Source organism: Myotis yumanensis, unplaced genomic scaffold (assembly GCF_028538775.1).
Source record: "Myotis yumanensis isolate MYYU_CA2020_CCGP unplaced genomic scaffold, mMyoYum1.0.hap1 SCAF_6, whole genome shotgun sequence".
Taxonomy (NCBI): Eukaryota; Metazoa; Chordata; class Mammalia; order Chiroptera; family Vespertilionidae; genus Myotis; species Myotis yumanensis.
In genome coordinates this window covers 52,839,678-52,862,647 of record NW_027223757.1, presented here as the reverse complement: position 1 = coordinate 52,862,647, position 22,970 = coordinate 52,839,678, and the positions used below count along the sequence as shown (strand labels likewise).

General features: G+C 41.4%; 1 long non-coding RNA gene and 1 pseudogene across 1 annotated transcript in view; one reads left to right on the top strand and one right to left on the bottom strand.

Annotated features, from left to right (window-relative positions):
- Positions 1–22,970, top strand: part of LOC139012341 (uncharacterized) — an 88,772-nt gene that overhangs the window by 2,142 nt on the left and 63,660 nt on the right. Inside the window, exon 2 of the long non-coding RNA XR_011471851.1 lies at positions 16,689–16,791. This is a non-coding gene — a long non-coding RNA (uncharacterized lncRNA). The remainder of the gene's footprint in view (positions 1–16,688; positions 16,792–22,970) is intronic.
- On the bottom strand, positions 7,863–9,851 carry LOC139012784 (transcription initiation factor TFIID subunit 6 pseudogene; annotated as a pseudogene).

Here is a 22,970-nt window from a genome sequence, read left to right as displayed (position 1 = left end):
CCCATCTTTGAACTACGTGCTGAGAATCCAAAAAAGCAAACCTCTTAAGGAAGGGAGGAAATCGGTGGGGAGGAAGCCCGAGGCGGGTGGGTATGGAGTGAGGTGGGAAGGTTGTAAGTGCTTTCGGAACATCTGACCAAGTCTAGAAAGGCTTCCTGCAGAGTGCCTTTGACACGCCCCCCCTCTCCCCCTAGACTGCTTTAGGCTAGAAAAAACTAGTTCCTATTTTCCTCATCAGGAAAATGGTCACAACTGAGATGATCAATTTCTACTAGGTAGGCAGATGGAGTAGGCTGTAAACTGAGATCTGATGGACCCATTAATAGATGGAGGAATGTTTGATAGGAGGGTAGAGGCGGGATGAGCACTGGCCATCAAACCTGGAGCCTCAGCCTGGGGCAGATTCAGCCCACCTCCACTCTGGAGATTTATAAGGGGGTAGGTGTGTGTGGAGGGGGGTGGGGGGGGGGAGAGGCTTCAGCATCTGTTGCCTTTTTTCCTTTTAGGGGTCATGGTTGTTAGATTTTACCTTCACCTCAGCCTTGGCAGGAGAAATATTCACAAAGTTTTGCCCTCCTCGTGACTTTCCAGTATTTTCCAATCTGGTGACTTGACAAGAAATAACTTCAAAGTCTTGTGACTCCCTAGCAGGGCAGTTTCAGATGGTTGCTGGTAACTGAAAGATAGGATCTAGGCAGCTCTTCTGGCTGTGATGGGGACGTCTTTCAGGCAACAGGTAATGCTGGGAAGCTGGGCTCCGGGAAGGAAGGCTTTCAGGCAACAGGGTTTCCCATGGGGGCTGCCACTCTCCCCTGTAGCCTGGTGACCTGTGCTCTTGGGGTGGCCAAGGTGTTTAGCGCCCTTTAGAGGCACAGCACTGACACATTCTGGGGGTGCCCCTTATAGTGCATTCTCCGACTCATCAACTTACCCCTTGGTGGTCAACATCAAATCTAGAGGTGGGAACCATTTACAACCTCGGAAGGAATCCGTGGAAATCTCCCGTCTCAACTCAGCCGCACCAACTTGTACTTTTTCATGAAGAGGTGCAATCTGATTACCTTAAGTGCCTCTAAGTCACCCCAAATCTCTTTTGATGGGTGGTGGATTTCTTCACTGAATCCTATGAAATTACAAGCAGAAGCCTAGGATCCAAATCGTTTGAAATCTATTTGTTGAGCGACTGGCCGAAGTGACCCGTGGACAGAGCCAGTCATTCAGAATCTAATCAAGTAGTAACTATAGCCGCTATCATTGTTTAGCCTGTTATTCTGTTGTTGCTCGGGGTTGGGGTAAGGCTGGAGCCCGACAGCTCATGAATTGTTCTGCCTTTCCATTTAGAGCTCAAGGATAATGCTCAGTAATGGAGTCAAAATTTGGCTTGTGACCTGGTATTTTATTACCCCAAGTGAATGCTTTGTGCAAACAGAGAGAGTTATGATGTTGTGTGGAAAATGCTCTTCTTGTGGACATGCTTGTAGGTCTTTAAAATTTAAAGTCTGTCCTGGGTTCATCAGCGTGTTAGACTCCCAGTCAAAGAGCTGCTACACTATTTTATCAGAGGTGGAAGAGGGGCAGAGAATAGACGGCGTGAAAGCGGGCTGTCCTTTAGTGCCCCAGAGTTTACATTTTGTAAGGATCCCCTTCATATGGCAGGGAGTGATTTAGTCTCCACATGTGGTTGGCTTGCCACTGGACTCCCTAAGAGAGCCAGCAAGAATGACAAATGCAAGCTGTCAACATCCCTATTGGGAACATTATGCTGAAGGCACATGTACATTTAACACAAGGCATTACATGGTCCTTAGACCACAAACCTAGGTTGAATTTGAACTCATGACCTTCTGAGGAAAGAGTGTGGCAGCCCCTTACTGGACTTTAGTTCCTGCACTGCTACATGTGAGGGCTGTCTGGTTTTTGTTTGTTTGTTTGTTTGTTTTTGGTTCTTTATCCTTTTAGAATTAGAGCAGGTCTGTCTATGATGAGCCAGTTTGCTGCCGTTCTGTGTAATTTATGTTATTCACTCAGTGAAATGTACAGTGAAGAGCACAACGAAGGCTGCATATTTCAACTTCAAAGCAAGATCTCTGTTTCCCGCCTTTGCGTTAACAGTTACACTGGACGTAGACGTGGGGGAAGCAGGTCCTGCCTCTCTGAGAGAGCTGCTGATCCCAAAGGAGCTGTACTTTAAGCTTCCTTTTTCTACTTGTTATAGCTGGTGAACCAAAACATTACTCTTAGAGTTTGGGGAGTTCTTTCTGAGTTTGGCTCTCATGGTCTGTTTGTCTGTTTTTGGTATTTTAGGTGTGAGGCTCACACCACAGGGCTGGGATGCTCACTGATTAAAGACATTTTCAGAATGATACTATAACTGCACGATTTCATTCTAATTCAGAGCATTGCTTTAGCATGCTGACAGCTATTATCAACTCTCCATTGAAGCATTAAAGCATTTTGTTTTCCAGTGCCTCTGTATTGTTAGACGGGAATTTGCTTCTTCATTCCCGGCCTAAAGGGTAAGTGTCAGCAAGCCTACCAACCAGGCTGGGGCTCTGTCATCCTGAGCATTAGGTCAGAAATGCTTGCTCATGAGATGCTCTACCAGTGATGCAAGCAGCCTAAAGAACCTTCTGCATATGTCTCAAGAGCTATAAGCTAGTGACGGGAAATGACATTGTTTTTCCCTCCACCGTCAGAAATTAAACTTCCCCAGATTTGTTCTAGGTGGAGAAGCTAGTTGCTAGGGTAGGGACAGAATGGGTGAGGGAGGAAGGACGATGGGCTTCTTTGACCTAAGGGGACCCTGTGTTATGTTAGGCACAAAGAAAATCACAGCCGCTTCTCAGTGATCTTTCCATAACTAAACACATGCTCATTAGGACGCTTTTTTCACCTTCTCACCTTCTTTCATTAAACCCCACTCTTTAACGTCCCAGCTGAGCAGCAGCAAGGAAGGCTGAGAAATGACAGGAAGGCATTTTTCCTTTGTTCCTATGTTTTGTTTTGTTTCTCATCACCAAGCAGAGGATTGGTAATGAGGAGATGGATCATCCTTTCATTTCAAACCATATGAGGAGCATGTTCTCGCAGATAATAAACAAATACACAGTGCAAAGAAGGAGAGTGAGAAAACAGGTTAATAAAGCTTTTGTTCCCTCTTGATTGGACTCCTGCAAAATGGTCATCAAAAGCCTATAGTTTAAAGAGGCTGCAAAATTATATGTCTAAATATTTCATTTTTAAAGAAAGTTGGGCAAGCAGCGTTGGTATTATGATGTGAAAATAAGGCATATCATCAGAAAACAGCACTAACAGAGTATTTCGTAAATAGTCAGTTGGCTCTCTTACTAGTGTACTTTATCGTTTTTTCTACTGCAGGTAGGAACTTAGAAAAGAAATAACCGCCTATCGTGGGTTATGAGGACGAAGTAAAATAATCAACACAAAACTCCCAGCCTGGTGTCTAGAACTTGGTCTCTCGGTAAATGATTGCTGTGTTTATTTCTCACACCACTACTGCTATACTGTGACTGCATTTGTATTACATGTCTCGAAAGGACCACAGTATGGCTCGAGGCTTTTTAATTCTCAAACCAGAGGGTGGGCAGCTGATTCATAAATAAAGTGCTCACATTTTGAGGGTTTCTTGGGGCTCAGCTGTGACTTCTTTGCTGTCGGTCCCATTCCAAACAGATGCCGTCGATTATCTGCTTTCACGGTGGCCTGGATGTCCTGATACCTTGAGAAGTTCCCAATATCTACTCCCTGCAGTTCACTAGCTTTTCCTTGAAATGCAGCTGCCAGTTAAAAAAAACAATGAAACTGGCAAAAGCCAATGTGGGGTTGTTGTTTTGTCTGTTTTATCCAAAACATGTTAAAGAAACCAGGTATAGTTCAGACTTTATTCTTTCGACAGCATTGAAGAATTGAAAGCATATTGTTTTCTAATTTTTCTTCAAAGAACTATTGATTTAGATAGGATGGGTGAGGTGAGATTTGGAAGCAAAACATCTGGGGATATGGATATAACCCCCAGCCATGGCACTGATGAGCTAGGTGATCACTGAACATTTCCAGACCTCACTTTTCCATTCTGTGAGATGGGAACAACACTAATCTGTCTGACTTCTTTTACACAGTCTTTGGAAATGTCTAATAAGGTAATAAAGGTAGAAGCACATTGAAAAAAGCTTCAAGAAAATTTCAATGGGAGATTTTATTACCACTTATCATTGAGCTGATGTAATGGTCCACTGATTTCTCAGTTGTATCAAATTACATAGGATATTTTAATCTTTCTGCTCATTCCAAGGAAAAACAATAAGCAAATTAAGAATCTGAGAGCTTTGGAGGCATTGATTTTGTACCTGAGGCCCAGAGAAGGATGTAACGTACTGATAACCAAATTGGAGACTCTTAAGTAAAGATCCGAGATGTATGTAATGGATGACTATGTATATTGAAAGGAATTTCAGTTGGAGGAATGAGAAGTCTCTTTAAGCTGATGAATTGTCTGACCCACCTGTGGTTATTGCTACTATGCTACAAATTGTTGCCCAGTGGGGGTTACTCTTTCAACTCAAGGAAACATAGTTTCCCTATACTTGAAAATCAGGAAGATGTGTGATTTATTATTTCTTTAAAAATACCATTCTCCTCTAAACTGGTTGCTGAATGTTAAGCTTGGGTAAGGCATATTCACCCTATAATAGGTGTTGAGTAAAATAAGGGTAACTTCCTCTCTGTGTAGTGTGTGATTCTCAGGTATTAGAAAAACACTTGTAAGGGAAGAAACCCCATGTAAGAAGTTAATATACACCCTGTTAATAATTTGCCAGATATGATCTCATGTATCAACTCAGTACAACAGTCTAGAAAAAGAAATCATCTGACAAATTTATAGCATCAAATTTACTAAAGAATATATGAGGGGGCAATATATGGGGAAAACAAACCATCAGTAAATGTCATTTTTTAAAAAAACTTCAATTCTAAAGTTTTCTATCATGATCTATTATGAGGAGAATCCTAATCTCAAGGCCAATACATCGGTACTCTGTCACTTTCTAGGGCAGCTGTTTTCAACTGGTGTGCCACAAGAATTTTCAAAACATGTAATGTGGTAGCCCCTTTCACGTCCCACGTTATTCACGGTACCTATTCAGGGTTCGGGTTCTGGAGAAGGCCGCACACAAAATGAAGAGAGACTAGAAAAGAATTAATTTGGGAAATGGGGGCCAGGCGGGAGTCCACCTCTAGGGGGAGGACTTCCACTGGTGCTCAGGCCTCACCAAGCTTTTATTGGTATGAGATACACGCATAGCCCTTAGGAAGGGAGGTTCCAGTGACACACAGACTATTTTATCAATAAGGATTTACATAAGTAAAGGTGGGGAGGTTGCTTCAGCTACCATTATCTGGATTAACAGAGGTGGTGCACAGCTCTGATCTTTGTTAGGGCTTCAAAGGTCACCAGCCTTCCGGGTTCTCTGTCTATGTTTCTCTGCTAGTGAAAACAATGAGGGGTTTCCAACATCTCCCCCTTCTTTTTTCCTTAAAAAATCTTGTATTTGTAGATCAGAAATAAACATATAAGAACAAAAAATGTTTAAGTCCCAAATTCAATGTCCAACAGTTCTGAGTCCAAGTTTCAATGTCCGACAGTTCCTTATGTGTACATGTCAGCAATGATATTTCAGTTCTGGATGGTGGACAAATGGTGGCAATGCAGGTCCGACCCTCTCTGGTTTGATTCTGGGCAACCTGCAGCGACGCACAGCTGCTTGACTGCTAGCATGGCAAAGTGTCATCAGCGTCTTCCATCTCTGGATTGTTTTTCCTCTTGTCCTCATGGCTGGAGCATTCCTGATAATTCCTCTCTGTTGCAGGAATTCACATGGTCTTGGAGTTGTTTTCTGAAAATATACAAATGTATTCTCGACCAAAGGTTAATAAAGGATATTTTATTGGGGTCCTTTTTATATTTGCCCAAATGATTTTCTTTTGGCTTATTTTGACACCACGTATGTTTTTCATGGGTGTCTTGCTGTTAGCATTACAAATGAAAAAATTTTTTTCTAGATGTAATTTAGTTACAAGATATTTTTCCTTACATGGTATTTTTCCACTATTCCCCCTTTTTGATTTAATTATTAGGAGACTTTTGGAAAATGTTTATAATGCAGTCTAGATAACTTTAAATTTTAATTTTTTGCACAAAAATATGACTGCTTTAGGTTCATTGCATGTTAAACAATTTTACCATGAAATGAAAATTTTGGTTAATACTTCTTGAGCCAATTTTAATTAATCTGAAAACGTGACTACTATTTTACTGTCAAATTTAATACTCTAACAACAATCTTAGTTTACACTGTAAATATTAATGCAAAGGATTATTTTGCATCCTTGAGAAGGCCCTGAGCATTCCTGGTGTTAGGCTGGATTTAGATATAGGGTAGCTGCTGTCAGCCAAGTCTCTGTTGTTTGAGTCCCGATCCGAGCTGGGACTGGCAAGCGGGAAGCAGCCATGGGGGCAGGAGACCTCCCTCAGAAGGGGCGAGTGTTCAAGCCTCAGCATAGTTTGGGGGTGAGGATCTGTGCCCCACCTCTGTTGACCCCCAAGTTCTCTCCTGATGGCCCCTCTGTGACTGTGCCTGTCTTAGGTTGTTCCTTCGCTGAGGAATCTTACCCGTCTCTGGCTAACCAGCCATCCTCTAGGGCCAAGCAGGGTGATGTGAGGTTCAGTTCTGTCTCCTTGGTAGCCTATGCCCCTGTGGCCTCCACGCCCAGCAACTGCCTTGGGATCCCCTCGCCTGCTGGCGGGGCCCCGGCATTGATCACATATCTTGGGAAACCCAGGTTTCTTCTCCAGGGAGGGCCCAGCTTACACCATTGGGCGAGAGACAGATCCATGGTACCAGCCACCATGACCTCAGCATGAACAGAGAACTCAGGCAACAGCTGTAGGCAATTGGATTGTGAGAAGAGGGACCCTTTTGGCAAAAAGGGCAAGAGAGGCCAATATAGAATGCTTAAGTGCCTTCCTAGGGGGCCTTCCACACAATGGAAGGGATTAAATACTTTCATGTCCTTATTAAATTGCTGCCAAACATTCAAAGAATTAGTTTGTAAGTCTGTTTGGGATAAATGTACAATATGCTGTTGTAAAATATCAAAAATTATTAATGACATTGTAGAATAATATCATGTAAGGATATTCTTTGCTCTAGGCCATGGCAATTCAATTTTAAACTGGTTGTCTCAAGGTTTGGAATGAGGAACCTGGTCTGCAAAAAAAGCAGTTTACAGAAGCAGAAACAGCATGTTATCTAAATTACAGTTTTGGGTCTCCGGAACACTGAGTCAACAGGGACACGTTAACTGGAACCCTCTGACCTTGGGATAACTGTGCTGTCCTTCCCAGGTAAAGGAAAATGTGCCTTCTAAGACCAGTATAAAACTATAGTTTTTACCTGAGATAATTGTTACCATACTTCACTTTACCATGCCCCAGGTGGTCTCTGGGCTATTTGTTGTCTGGCACGTCCTCTTCCTGCTGGGTTACACTTGGAGAACTTCAATTTAAAAAAAAAATCTTTTTCTTTTACACCAAGTAACCTACAGGGTTACTTCCTGGATGTTGACTGATAGTGCCGCAAGGTCATGTATTTCAAGTCAAAGTCATTAAACATTTCCAGTCAAAGTCATTAAACATTAAGTACAGTCACCTGGTTACACAGGTGACTGTACTTATTTTCAGATTTGGTATTTTAACAGCAAATCATTAGATTATCCTATAAATAGTAGTGGAAGATATTTCAAAATTTTAAATTTCTCCTTTTAATTAAATTTTATTAAATTTAGTCCCAAGCTGGAGGAGGGCTATCTCCAGCTTCCTGTTTTCCCCCACAGAGGGCACTGACCCCAAGTGGGGAAGGGGCTGAGGATTGGGGAGGGACTGGGGAAGGGTGGGAGGTGGGGCCTCCTTTGCTGTCCCCTGTTGGGGGAAAAGAGACCACTATGTACTTCTGGACACTGCCGGGGCCAGAGGGGGCAGTGCTGGGGGGTGCAGCTGTGGCAGTGGAGACCAACTTGACAATGGGCTGCACACTGGGGACTGTGATAATGACAGGAGAGGTGGTAGTGGAGCCTGAGCCAGGGGCTGAGGTGCTGAGGGACAGGACCTGTTGGGTGGATGAGGCACTAGAGGACGATGACATTACAATAAACTTGGTTGGAGGAGGGGAAGGCTGAGGCGGAACAGCAGCTTGTGTAGACACCAGTGTCTGGATGGGCAGTGCAATGGAGCCAGGGACTTTCAGCAAGCCAGGGGTCTAAGGGCCAGGTTGAGGGGCCTGAGAAATGGTCAGCATGGGTCGGGTCTGAGTGATGGTCAGAGTGGTCCTGTTGACCTGTTGAGTCTGCAGAGCAGCTTGAGCCCGGGCCTTGACCACATGGGAGTAGAGGAGGGGTCCAAGGAACCCAAATTCTGCCCAATAGGCATCCTGATTGTCAGGTGGTGGGCGCAGCTTTGCCAGAACAGGGGCACAGTGCTTCAGGAGGAGGCTCTGCACGTGGTCAGGTCCAATTCAGTCAATGTTGCTTAGCACAGGGCCATCCAGGACACTTCGGATCTGCTCCCCCTCCTGCTGTAGCCGTGGCAGAATCAGAGTTTCAATCACATCATGTTCCAGCTCGGCCAGGCCTGCAATGGAGCCGTAACGTGTAGTCCATGGAGTCTTCTCATCCACCCAGCTCTTGGTGAAGGTCTTGGTGATCTGGGACTGGATGTTGTTAGTGGTTGTGCTGAAATGCTTGCAGATCTGGGCCACCAGGCTGGCAGCAAAGTCTCGGAGTGCCCAGTGATTGTCCACATCTGGCTTCAGACACAACTGTCTGCTCACAATGCAAGTCATCACAGCTGGAATCAATTCATGCACGTATTTTTCTAGATACAGCGTAGGGTTGTCCATCAGTGCCTTCACCATGCGCATCAAATAGATGAGCAGGGCCAGGTTGTTCTGCACCGTGTTCACACGGACCCCCTCAGAGATGAAGGTGCTGAATCGTGGCAGCATCTGATAGAGCCCTGGGTCTGTTGCAATGCTCTGAAGGGCTTCCGCTCTCTTGGCTTCACATGACCCCACACAGGCTTCAGTGATCTCCTTGTAGTACAGTTGCTGCTCCACAGACAACTCATGGATACTTCGGGGCTTTAATCGAAAAGGGCCCCCCTCCAGGAGGGGTGGTGCCTTCTTCTCTCTCCCTTTGCCATCAGCTGGAGAAGCCCTTTGACCTTTGCTTTTCAAGGGTCCATCTTCCTCCTGGCCTGGCTTTGCTGACTTCAGGGGCTCTGTGGCCTCAGCCTTCTGCTGCTCTTTGGGAGCTGGAGGTGGATTCTCTGGGATAGCTGGCTGGCAGCTTTCAATGCTCAACCAATGAGCTTTGAGGCAGACATCCAGGGGCACCTGAGGCAGAGGGGTATTGATGATGTCACTCAGGTCAGCCTCCTTCTCCTCATAGAAGTAGAGTTCCCGGCCCCCACCAGAGGCGGACCAGAAAGGAATGAACTCTTGAGCATGGAAGCCATACAGGGGCTCCACTTTCTTTACCTTCAGCGCATAGTCAATGTCACTGGTGGTGAGCTTCTGCCGCTTCCCCATGTGCATGAATTTTAAGGCATCCTGTGCAATCTCCTTGATGCGGTAACTGACTTCATCTGTCAGCAGCTGACAGGTTTCTTCCTGAATCTGGGCGATGCCCATTGATTCAGCCACCACCTTCATTGATTCTGAAGGCAGCACAGTATTGCTGAGCTTCAGCTTCTTCTCCTCAGCCATTCTGGAGCTCTTCCTCCCTCCCCAGAAGGATGATGGCCCAGGGTGGAGAGATGGGAGATCCTGGAGAACTTCAATAGCCTCAGGAGTGTTGAGGTCCAACTCCAGCAGGTCCAGGGGTTCCCAAAGGTGTGGACGGAGTCAGCGAAGAAAGAATGACACGAAGACAGCGTTCAGTTGATCAGCAGCCTAGTCAGGTTCTCTAGCCAGGTTCTAGCCAGGATCTCCAGCCAGGTTCTGTGTTTTGTTGTCTTGTTACATCTGTATTTATACCAGTTGATTTTAATCCTATCAATTTCTATTCCAAAGGTTAGGGTGTTTCTTATCTCTATTCCAGGGAGTAAAGATTATGTAGCTTAAGTGTGATTGTTTGTAGTTAAAGTGATTAACTACCCGCCTGGCACTTAGTTAAGGGGTTTTATTCCCTCCCTAACTTCAGGGAAAAATCCCTACCTGGGGAAACAACCTTTCTCAGAGAGGTGACCTTGGTTAAAACACATAGCACCATGAATGGTGCCCAAACAGGGACCCTTAGATAAGCCCCCCTGCACTTGGGAATGATAGGACCGTAGGGTGCTGCAGACCCCCTATAGAGGATAAGTAGGGTAAGAGGGTGGATAGTACAGAACATAGATTGACAAGATGGGTCATACTGAGTCTAAAGAAAAAAGACTCTGTTTTGATCTTTTAACACATATGCTTGCTAGCAGAGGAGTTAAGGTTACTCCCAGTCAGACAGAAAGTTTTATACAAGAAGTATGTCCATGGCTTCCTGAGGAAGGAACTGTTAATTTAGAAACTTGGACTAAAGTAGGAGAGCAATTAAAGAATTATTACAGATACCACGGATCTGAGAAGGTCCCGGCAGATACCCTTTTCGTCTGGAATTTAATTCGTGACACCTTGGCACCAGAGGCAGAAACAGTTGAACTTTCTCAAACTTTAAATAGTCCCTCAGCTCCAGCTCAATCTAAGAGCAATTTAGCTATGCCTACTGATCAGAAGGAGAATAAATATCATAAACATGACCATTGGTCCTTTCCAGTCAGTAGAGAAGAGAGAGGCCCTCCCATTCAAAACAGGCTCCCTAAATTAGAAAGGAAGCCTAAACCAGGTCCTGCGGCTCCTGTGAACTCCATGTCTAAATTTCAAAGGGCGATAAGAGAAGCTGAAGCTAATGGAGATCTTGAATTCTCACTCTGCTTCCCAGTTGCATATGAGAATGAGTTTGGTGAGGACGAAAACCCCACCTGGGAGTCTATACCTTACAAAATACTTAAAGAATTAAAATTGGCCTGCTCTGAATATGGACCTCTAGCTCCTTACACACAAACCTTGGTAGAAACCCTAGCCAGTAAATGGATGACTCCTTATGATTGGTCACAGGTTTGTAAAGCCTGTCTCTCAGGAGGCGATTACTTATTATGGAAAACTGAATATGATGATCTTGCTAAGAGAGCTGTAGCCACTAGCAAAAATTCCAGAGGAGGAATAACCCTAGACATGATATTAGGAGAAGGTGATTTTAACACGGCTCAGGAGCAAATGTATATGCCCAAAGAGGCACTTATTAAAGTAACCAGTTGTGCAGTAAATGCCTGGAAATCCCTACCTTATACAGTAGGAAAAACAACCACCCTTACAGAGGTTAAACAGAAGGTCGAGGAACCGTATAAGGATTTCCTTTCTCGCCTCATACAGGCAGTCAAGAGAGTAATCAATAACGAAGAGGCAGCCGATATCCTAATCAAACAACTGGCTTTTGAAAATGCTAATAATACCTGTCAGGCTTTATTAAGGCCGATTCGCAGAACGGGGACTATAAATGATTTTATAAAACAGTGTGCTGATCTAAGTCCAGCATTTATACAGGGTGTAGCTATAGCTGCAGCTCTCAAAGGGGAGACATACCCTCAATATGTATAGGACATAGGACAAGCCAGCAATAATACAGGTAATAAAAGAAATATGAACTGCTACTCTTGTGGCTTATCTGGGCACTTTAGCAGAGAATGCCCAAATAAAAATAATAATACTCAGGCCAGATGGCAAGCTCCTAGACAGCCTGGAAATACATCGGAGAATAATATTAACCCTCCAAAAACCATTTGTCCCCGATGTCAGAAAGGATTCCATTGGGCAAAGGAATGTAGATCAAAATACCATAAAAATGGTCGGCCTTTAAATTCTACAAATAGCTCCCAAGGAGGTTATATCCCATCACCTCAATTGGGAAACTTGAGAAGGGGCCAGCCGCAGGCCCCTGCAATAATAGGGGCATCAACCCTCAACCCCTCTGCAAATTTCAATCAGTCAGTGACTTCTTCAGGGCAACCCCAGGCAGTGCAGGATTGGACCTCCATTCAACCACCCAGGCAATACTAACCCCAGACTCGCCAGTAGCAGCCATTCCTACAGGAGTGTCTGGGCTGCTGCCTGAGGGAACTGTGGGATTAATATTAGGGCAGAGCTCCACCTTGTTACAGGGAATCTTAGTCATCCCAGGAGTTGTTGATGCAGACTACACAGGAGAAATACAGATTTTACTTTCCCCACCCACCACAACTATACAGATTCAGCTCAACCAGAGAATTGCCCAATTACTCCTGTTACCAATACATAAAATAGGGACAGCTGTTACCCAGGAAGCCAGAGTGGCCGGAGGCTTTGGATCTAGTGATGCAGCATTTTGGATACAAGAAATCCATGCTGCTAGAACTACAAAAATGTTACAAATTCAGGGAAAACCAATTGAAGGTCTATTGGATACAGGAGCAGATGTTTCCTGCATAGCAGGGAAGGATTGGCCCTCTTCATGGCCCACGCACACCACCTCCACTTCCCTAGTAGGACTAGGCAAGGCATCTAATGTAAAAAAGAGTTCTCAGATTTTAATTTGGGCTGATAAAGATCAACATTCAGGAACATTCTGTCCCTATGTAATTACGACTATCCCCTTTACATTATGGGGAAGAGACATCGTGTCTCAAATGGGAGTTCTATTATATAGCCCCAGCGGTGTTTGATTTACTGCTGTTACAAAAAATTACAAGAAAGTGAGTTTAAATATTCCTCTCCTCATCATGTTCTACAACATACTCTATTTGTAATTAATATACTAAATGTAGATTCTGAGGGAAATTCCCCGATGTACAGACATTGGAACCCTGATCTAAATAAACCTAAAGCCCTCGTCAAATGGAGAGACTTGCTTACAGGAGCCTGGAAGGAACCTGATGTACTTTTAACCTGGGGGAGAGGATATGCTTGTATATTTCCACAGGACGCAGACTCACCTGTGTGGATTCCAGACCGTCTAGTCCGACCTTATGTCTCACTGCTCTCCGTCTCCACCTCACCCTAGCACACCTGACCAGTGCCAGTCTGCAGCAGATGTGCAGCCCTGAGCTGGAACAACCTGTCCATTGGGAGGATCACATGTGCCTCCTTTTTGTCTGTCCATATGTCCCAGCTTTGCCCCACATCTCCTTTCCTTTTTCTTTTCTTCTTTTTTTTTTTTAATCTGACTACTTGTTTGCTGGTTCTTTGGCCTTTCTCCTTCTCTCCTGGACACAGCCTTTTCTAGAATCTCCCTACCCTACTGTTCCAGGAAGGGCACCTCCCTTTTCTGCCATGACTGGGGGTGTCTGGTATATGCCCCATACGTGGAGTTGTCTTGTGCCAAGAGCCTGACATCCTGGGATGAGAAAGTCCTGTCCCGGGACTACATGCTGACAGGCCGTTCCTCCTTTGTCCTGTATTGGCCCCTCTTGCCCTTGTGCCAAGAGGGACCCTTTTCTCACAGTCCATTTGCCCACAGCTGTTGCCTGGGCTTTCTGTTCACGCTGAGGTTGAGGCCTTGTAGTGGCTGGTGCCATGGATCTGTCTCTCACCCAATGGTGTGAGCTGGGCCCTCCCTGGAGAAGAAACCTTTGGAATAGAAATTGACAGGATTAAAATCAACTGGTATAAATACAGATGTAACAAGACAATAAAAGAAAGAACCTGGCTGGAGATCCTGGATAGAACCAGGCGAGAGAACCCAACCATGCTGATCAACTGAACGCTGCCTCCATGTCATTTCTTCTTCGCTGACTCCGTCCACACTTTTGGGAACCCCTGGACCTGCTGGGGTTGGACCCCAACAATGTAATACCTATTTAGTCAGGGGCACTGGCCTATTTTCCTTAGACTTTCAAATAAAAACATCCAACAGCCTACACAATAATAGCCACCTGGGCCGAAACCGGTTTGGCTCAGTGGATAGAGCGTCGGCCTGCGGACTGAAAGGTCCCAGGTTCGATTCCGGTCAAGGGCATGTACCTGGGTTGCAGGCACATCCCCAGTAGGAGATGTGCAGGAGGCAGCTGGTCGATGTTTCTCTCTCATCGATGTTTCTAACTCTCTATCTCTCTCCCTTCCTCTCTGTAAAAAATCAATAAAATATATTTAAAAAAAAATAATTATAAAAAAAAAATAATAGCCACCTGGTGTGAAAGAATCAAAATTATACCTACTTTTTTGGTCAGGTCAGAAAAAAAAAATTTTTTTTAGTGTGCCGTGGGATTTTAATAATTAATTTATGTGTGCTATGAGATGAAAATAGTTGAAAATCACTGTCCTAGAGGAAGGCTTTCTTTCCCCTTCCCTAGTTCTTTCTCCCTTCAATGGACATTTTTGTTAATAAGGAGCCCGTTGGGTGGGTGAGTGGGTAGATTGGGGGCAGATATAAAAAAGAAAAAATTCACTGAAGGAAAAATGAAACGGGGAAAGTAGGAAATACTTATATTTATAAAAATCTCTTTACTAAAATTTAGAAACTTGAGATGGCATGTGAAATTTGTGATCTGTATGAAATACTAACAGTGCTCCAAGGGTCTGACTTTGGATAATTCCTGGTCTTTTGCTAGGCAGCCCCTGACTAATTCACTTCTGCTCTGAAAGACCTCAGAGAAGCAAACAGATCTAGGAATAACCCTGAAAGTTAAAGCACACTAAGAAAAATTGTGGATATTTAATTTTATTTGATTAAAAAATGATTCAAAGATAATACAATGTCAAGGCAACATTTTGTTGGTGCTAATGTGCTCAATTGATTAGGTCAGTGAAGCAAACCGTGGGTGCAATACTGAAGGTGATCATTGCATTCTCAGTATTTATAATTATTCTTGAGTAAAACTAGAATTTAAAAACTAATCCTGTATAATAAAAAGCTAATATGCAAATTGTCCCCTTGGGAATTCTACAGACTGGGAGTTTGACCGCTTGCTATAATGTGTGCTGACCACCCGGGAGCAGCGCGGAATGAAGTAAGGAAGGCCCCTGCTGGCAGCTGGGGGAAGAAAGGCCTAGGGACCCTACCGGTGCCTGAATTTCATGCACGGGGCCTCTAGTATTTTAATAAGAGTTAAACTTGCTCATTATAGTGAAAAGCTATGTGTTAGAAAGTAAAAAGTCAAACCCCATCTCATACCCTCACCTTCCAACTCTTTACCCAGAAGTATTTGCTGTTAAGTGTGATATTATCCTTTAATACATTGTTTGCATATATAATTACTTGAGTGAATTAAAGGAGAAATTCCTAGAAATGAAATTTCGGAATACAAGTTTTGTGTATTTAAAATGTTGAAAGACAACGCCAATTGCATGTTGAGCCCTTTAAATGGACACAATCAACCCATATAAACACCAGCCTGGAGCAAAGTGAAGGCCCAATCTGGTGCCATCTCTAAGATAGCACGGGGCTAGCTTAAAGGTAGTAGGCCAGTGCTGCCCAGGGGCTTTGGAACTGTGTAGGAGAAGGGGTATTCTGTTATCATAATGATTGGGAGGGAGGACTAAGGGACAGGGACATTAGACAAGCTGCAATGCAATGGGCAATCTCACACAATTAAAAATTGACCTGTGTCCCATACCATTTACAAATGTTTTGGTGGGCATTCATGCTAGTGAAGAGCCTTAATTACTCTGAGCCTAAAGCCTAACTACATTTCACGTGTAAATCCAACCAAAGTTTTTTGTTGTTTTTCTTTGTCATGTTTTTAATATGCATTGAATTTTCCAGGAATACAACCACCATGTAAATTGAGAGTTAAATACTTTGAAAAATTGCATCACTGTGGCAATTTAAGTCCTAAAGCTACATGTCTTTATTGGTCTCTATTTATAACTAGTGTATTCACAGTGGTTCTGTGTGTAATTTGATTATGCCATCACTATGCCCAAGCTTATACATAATGATATATATGGATATTATGTAAATTACTTTCTTTGGTTCTTTTTATATTTTACTTAGGACAAGATGCTAATTTTTTTAAAAGCATGTGTGTAGTAACTTATCTATATATTTTATTTCACTTTATTAAGATTCTACAGTAGTCAGTCACCCCTTGTCCTGGTATTGTTTTCTATGGTTTCGGTTACCTACAGTTCCCACTTCAGTTTGAAAATAATAAATGGAAAATTCCAGAAATAGTTCATTTGTTTTAATCTGAGCAGGATGATGAGGTCTCGAGAGGCCCGCCCCGCCTAGGATGTGAATCATCCCGGGTCTCCACATTGCACATACTCCCACACTGACCCATCAGTCACTGAGTAGCCACCTTGATTATCAGTCGCAGTATCCCAGTGCTTGTGTTCGAGTGATCCTTATAGTAGCCTAACGCTAGGTCACAATGCCTACCTCCTTCAACTCCCTTCATCTCATCACACCGGCATCATCTCACCTCATCAGAAGAATGGTAAGTACCATATAAAAATATATTCTGTATGAGAGAGAGACCACATTCACTTTTATCATAGAACAGGCTCACCTCATTTTATTGCACTTTGTTTTACTGTGCTTCACAGGTGTTATGTGTTTGACAAATGGAAGGCAAGACCCTCCAGCAGGAAAAAGATTACAGCTCACTTCATTGTGATACTTGCTTTATTGCAGTGCAATATCTCCCAGGTATGCCTCTATATTGTTATAATTGTTCTGTTTTATTATCAGTTATTGTAAACCTCTTACTTGCTTAATTTATAAATTAAACTTTATCATAGGTATGTGTGTATGGGAAAAAACATAATCTATATAGGTTCGGTACTATCCGCAATTTCGGGCATCCTCTGGGCATCTTGGAATGTATCCCCCGAAGAAAAGGAGAGACTACTGTACTACAAAATACGTTACAAAAAGAGGCCTTTTGTCTGATGGGGTGAAACATTCATGTTCTCCTGTTCAGATGGGAAGTGCTGACTTGTGTGGCTTCTGGTTTTCAAGCTTCTCTCGGCTTGCTCAGGCTCTGGGACCCTTTCTTCATGGTCCATGCCCAAGAACCCACAGGTAGAGTGTGACTGCAGTCTTATGGAGCCGCTCCAGAAAGCCAGTCCAGTCAGGGCAAGTCTGCCCAGTGCTTTCCAAAGGCGCAGGCAATTTGTGAGCAGAGGAGCTTCTTCTGTTCCTAGGAGGAAGCAAATTAGTCAACCTAGTGACCATGAAGCACAGTGAAGAGGAGTAAGAACATGGAGATATTCACTCACTGCCCTGAGGCCTACCAAACACCTAGAGAATGTGTACCCCTGATCAGCCATAGATAAGAGGCTGCATGAATCAGTGGAAATCTTCACCACCACTAGAAGTAGGTCAGTAGTAAAATCTTCGTATATAAGCAGAGAACATTGTTGTTGCTAGTGTTATTATTTTCAATTGGAAATACTGTCATGGACGTTTTCTCATTATAAAAGTATTAAATGCTTATTGTACAAATTTAGAGAGTATAGAAAAGTATGGATAATAAGCTTAAAAGTAATTGGTAATTCCATTACCCAGAAATGATCATTAATAGCATTAATAGTTGGTGTATATTTGTCTAAACTGGTTACTCTACCTATATGCATAATTATATGTGTGTATTTTACAATATCATACAATCTGATTTCACTTTAAAGAGGCTAGATCACCTAAAAATACACCCGAACATTTAAATAATTATATGTGGTAATGCTAGTAATCTATTATGCTATGTTACTTTTTCCTTTATGGCTGTTTAAAGTCTATCTCAATCTTATCATACTACTTCTAAAAATATTAAACCATTTTTCTTCTAATTACTCTAAGAGCACATTTTTTGTGCAGAGAACATTCCTTTTTATTTGTTACACTCTATTAGAACATAAGCCATCTTATGAAGAGTAGGAACCTTGTAACCTCAAAGACTAGAATAAGAGCTTGCTAGTTAGGTGCTCAATAAAAGTAAATGAATTAAAATATGTATCCATGCCCAGTTTGGCTCAGTGGATAGAGCATCAGCCTGCGGACTGAAGGGTCCCAGGTTCAATTCTGGTCAAGGGCACTTACCTCGGTTGCAGGCTCCTGGCCCTGGTAGGGGGCATGCAGGAGACAACCAATTGACGTGTCTCTCCCTCTTCCTTCCACTCTCTAAAAATCAATAGAAATATATCATTGGGTGAGGATTAAAAAAAAATACACACACACACACACACACACACACACTAGAGGCCCGATGCATGAAATTGTGCAAGAGTAGGCCTAGGCCAGTGGTTCTCAACCTTCCTAATGCCATGACCCTTTAATACAGTTCCTCATGTTGTGGTGACCCCCAATTTCATTGTTACAAATTGAACATAATTAAAGCATAGTGATTAATCACAAAAACAATATGTAATTATATATGTGTTTTTCGATGGCCTTAGGTGACCCCTGTGAAAGGATCATTCGACCCCCAAAGGGGTCATGACCCACAGGTTGAGAACCGCTGGCGTAGGCCTTCCTTCCCCTGCTGCTGGCACCAGCTTCCCTTTGGCACCCAGGACCTGGGCTTCCCTTCAGCACCCAGGACCCGGGCTTCTCTCTGGTCGCCAGCAGGTACCCGGGACCCGGACTTCCCCCGCAGCCCCAGCTTCATCCAGAAGGTCATTTGAAAGGACGTCCGGAAGGACATCCAGTCTAATTAGCATATTACACTTTTATTATTATAGCTATACCCATCTATTCCCCCAAATATAACGTATTTCATATCTTATATAGGACCATAAGAAAATATTTTTCTTTCATCTCACATAAGAAAAAACATTTGTGTTTGGTCATGAACAAGTTCACATTGTATGGAAATTTCAGGATTCCATCTAAGGACGTTAAAAAAACCATGATGTATAAGGAGACTGGATAGTGAGGATGGCAGCACCTTGATGAAGATTCCATGGGCCAGAGTTTTACCCTTAGCTCTGTGTGATGAGAAACACTATCTTGTCATTGGTCCTTAATTGACCTAGATCCTCTAAGAGATGTTGTCTTGTGGTAACAAATTCACAAGAGACTGATGTGTATCAGCTGAAATGACAATGGTGAAAACTGCACTTGTGCTTCTTCTGACCAGCACAGTCTCTCAGTGCACAGTCTCTCAGTGCACAGGAAGTTAAACTACTATCACATGGTAGTTAGTAGGCATTAGAGGAAAGAAGGTTGGTGACCTTACCAGAAGCTGTCATGAAGCTAAGGAAGGCTAACACACCCATCTTTCATTACAAGAAATTACTGATGGAGTCGAGTAGCCCTGTCCAATGCTCAGGGCACCTTTCTCTTGGACCATAGTCAGAGAATCAGTTCTTGTTCAGGCCTCAGGCAGCTTCCCCACTTTTTGGCAACAGAAAAAGAATATATGTTATATAAGTAAGTTATGAAAGATTAATAAATAAATACCTATGAGCATAACTACCCAACTTAAGAGTCAGTAAATTGCCATTTAAAAAAAATGCATGGTATTTGTACTCCTCTCCTGTCCCATATGCTGTCTCCCCATCAGAGTGACGGATATTCTGAAATTGGCATTATCGTGCCTTGCTTTTTTCCTTTTAAAATAAATTTTATCACATATTTATCATCAAAAATACTGTTTTCAATTTTATAAAACTTACATTGTACTGTTGATTGCTTATTTCACTCAGTATTAGGTAGATAAGATTTATCTAGCTTGTTTATTTAATAGCTACATTTTATTTTTATTTCTGAATGGTATATCTTTGTGTGAATATGCCATAGTTAATTCAACTGTTCTTTTGAAGGATGCTTGTTGCTATAAACGTTCTTATTCAGGTGTCCAGATAAGAGACAAGTTTCTCAAGGATAAATATATCTAAAAGTGGAAATGTGGGATTGTAGGTGTATGGGCATATTCTATTCATGTTTGTAATGCCAAGTTATTTTCCTAAAATGCTTGTATGCTTTACTCTCTTATCTTCAGTATAGAATAGTTCTGCTTGTTTCCTGTCACCATCAATACTTGGTCTTCTCTGACTCTATTTTTTCTAATTTAATAGGTATAAAGTTGTATCTCATTTTCACTTTTTCTTTATTACCTTTGAGGTTGAACATCTTTTGTATGTTTGTTCACATTTCTGTTCCCACTTCTGTGAAATTCCTGTCTATATCTTTTGCTTATTTCTATTGGATATATAGAATAAAGTTTTTTCTTATTGACTTATAGATGAGAGATAATGAGAGAGAGAGAGAGAGAGAGAGAGAGAGAGAGAGAGAAATTGATTCTGGATAATAATGTGTTATCGGTTACATGTGTTGCAAGTATCTTCTCTCATTTTGTGGCTTGGCTTTTTACTTTTTTTACAGTCTTCCAATAAACAGAAATTCTAATTTTGTCTTTTTTCTACAGGAATGTGTAGACTAGTTTTTTTTAATATAAATTGTAGAATCAGCTAATCAATTTTCTCTTTATACCCTTGAAGGAATTACATGCAATCCATAGTTTAGGGAGAATTAACATCTTTATTACACCGAGTCTTCCTCTTTAACATGTGTACAGTTCTATTCAAGTCTTATTTAATATATTTCAGTATTTCATAAAGGCCTTGTACACTTTTGATAGATTTCTTCATGGGTATTATATGTATTTTATTACTATCATAAATGTCTCTTTTTTAAAAAAGTACTTTTTTCTGTGTACTTATAGAAATGCAATTAATTTTATGTATTGATTGCATATTCAGTCACTTTGCTAAACCTTATTTAGTCTAGCAATTTGTCTTGAACTTATTTTAGATTTTCTATGTAGATAATCATATCATCAGCAAGTAAGGGTTGATTTGTTTTTATTTTTTCATTTCCATCATTCTGCTTTTATTTCTTTTTTCTGATTGCCATACTGTCTAGGATTTCTAATTCAGTGTTGAATGGAATGTTGAAAATGTCCCTGATTTTATGGGGAATGTTTCTAACTTTTCACCATTAATAATAATATTTACTGTATTTTTGGTAGATACCCTTTATTGTGTTAAATTTTATCAAATGCCACTTCTCTATTAATTGAGAGGGTTATATGATTTTTATTTTTACCCATATAATTTGAAGTCCATTCAAATATTTTCTAGTGTTAAACTACCCTTGCATTTTTTACTCAGCTTGGTCATCATATATTTACTCACACACTGCCAGTCTTATTTGCTAATTTTTTTTTTTTTTAGAATTTTTCCAACTATGTTTATAAGTAACATTGTCCTATAATTTTCTTTCCTTCGCTGTCTTTGTCTTGCTCTAGTAATCAAGATTTACTACCTTTAGAGGGTGAGTAGAGGAGAATTTCCTCTTCTCTCCTCTGAATGACTATATAAGATTGAAATAAACTAGTTTTTTGGTGTGTTTTTTTTTTAAGTTCCTTAAATTGTCTGTAAAACCATCTGGGCTTGATGTAGGAAAGATTTTAAACTGCTGATTCAATTTCTTTCATGGATACAGGTATTTCTGGCTTTCCATTTCTTCTTGATTTAGTTGGTTAAGTTATGTACTTACAAGAATTTAATATCATATACTTTTCTAACTGTATTGGCATAAAGTTTCTTTATGCTTTTTATCTTTTTAATATCTAGTATATTTGTATAATAAATCTGCTCAATATTTCCTAGTGTTGTTTATCTATGTCTTATTTCTTTTTTCCTTGATCATTCCTGCAAGAGGTTTGATTTGAGAGATATTCAGAGGCCAGGAATTTTTAGAAATTCCACAAAAAGCATCAATGTGCTGAATCATTGACATTTCCTTTGGTGCACTTATTTTTCAGCACAAATTTTTTAACAGGTCAACCAAATTATTATTGTACAACATGCTTATGCTATGAATATAATAACCTGTTATGCTTTTGTTTGTTCTTTTTCTCCTATTTTTTTCTTCTTCCTCCTATTCCTCTTTCTTCTTCATTTATTGATGTAAATGTAATTTTTATTTACTGGATAAAATCATTTTTGGATTTTTTAATTATGAAAGAAATACTGGACATAGAAAAATTTCTGGAGTATAAGATAAAAAAATCAAGAGTCTTTCTCCTTGTCTTATACCCAGTACCATTCTCTAGAAAAAACCATGTCTATCTTTAAAGACATTTTATATATATGTATAGATGCATAATCTTACTTCTTACACAATTTTGATCATATTATTTATGTGACTCGTCACCATGCTTTTTAAAATTTAATAATAGGTCTTAGAGATTTTCCTTTATTAGCAATCATAACTTTATTTTTGTATCTACACATACAATTTCTATTTTGATTATCATTTGCATGGAATATCTTTTTCCATCCCTCTACTTTCAATCTATGTGTGTCCTTATATCTAAAGTGAGCCTCTTTTAGACAGGATACACTTGGATCTTATTATTATTTTTCTTTATTTTTAATGGTTGACCCTATTACAGATGTCCCCATTTTCCTACTCTTTGCTCACCTCCACCTAGTAGGCCTCACCCTCCTTCCCTATGGCCATCACCACACTGTTGTCTTGTCTGTGTCTATGGGTTATGCATGTATGTTCTTTAGCTAATCCCTTCACCTTCTTTCATCCAGTCATAATTGTTATGCTTATACTTGTTTCTAACATCTTTGTGGTCTCTGTTTGTTTCTTCCCATGATCCCTCTCCTTTTATTTTTATTATGTTTTTATTTTATTTTCCCTACCTTTTTCCAAAAGGTATTTATTTTCTGTCTCTTCTTCTAGTGGAAGGGATGCCTACAGAATGCCTTGAGCCATTCAGCATAATGCACTCCTTGCGAACAGGCAGATTAGAAAAGGGTTTTTGTTTTGTTTTGTTTTTTATTGTGTGTGATACTCCATTAATTGGTGAG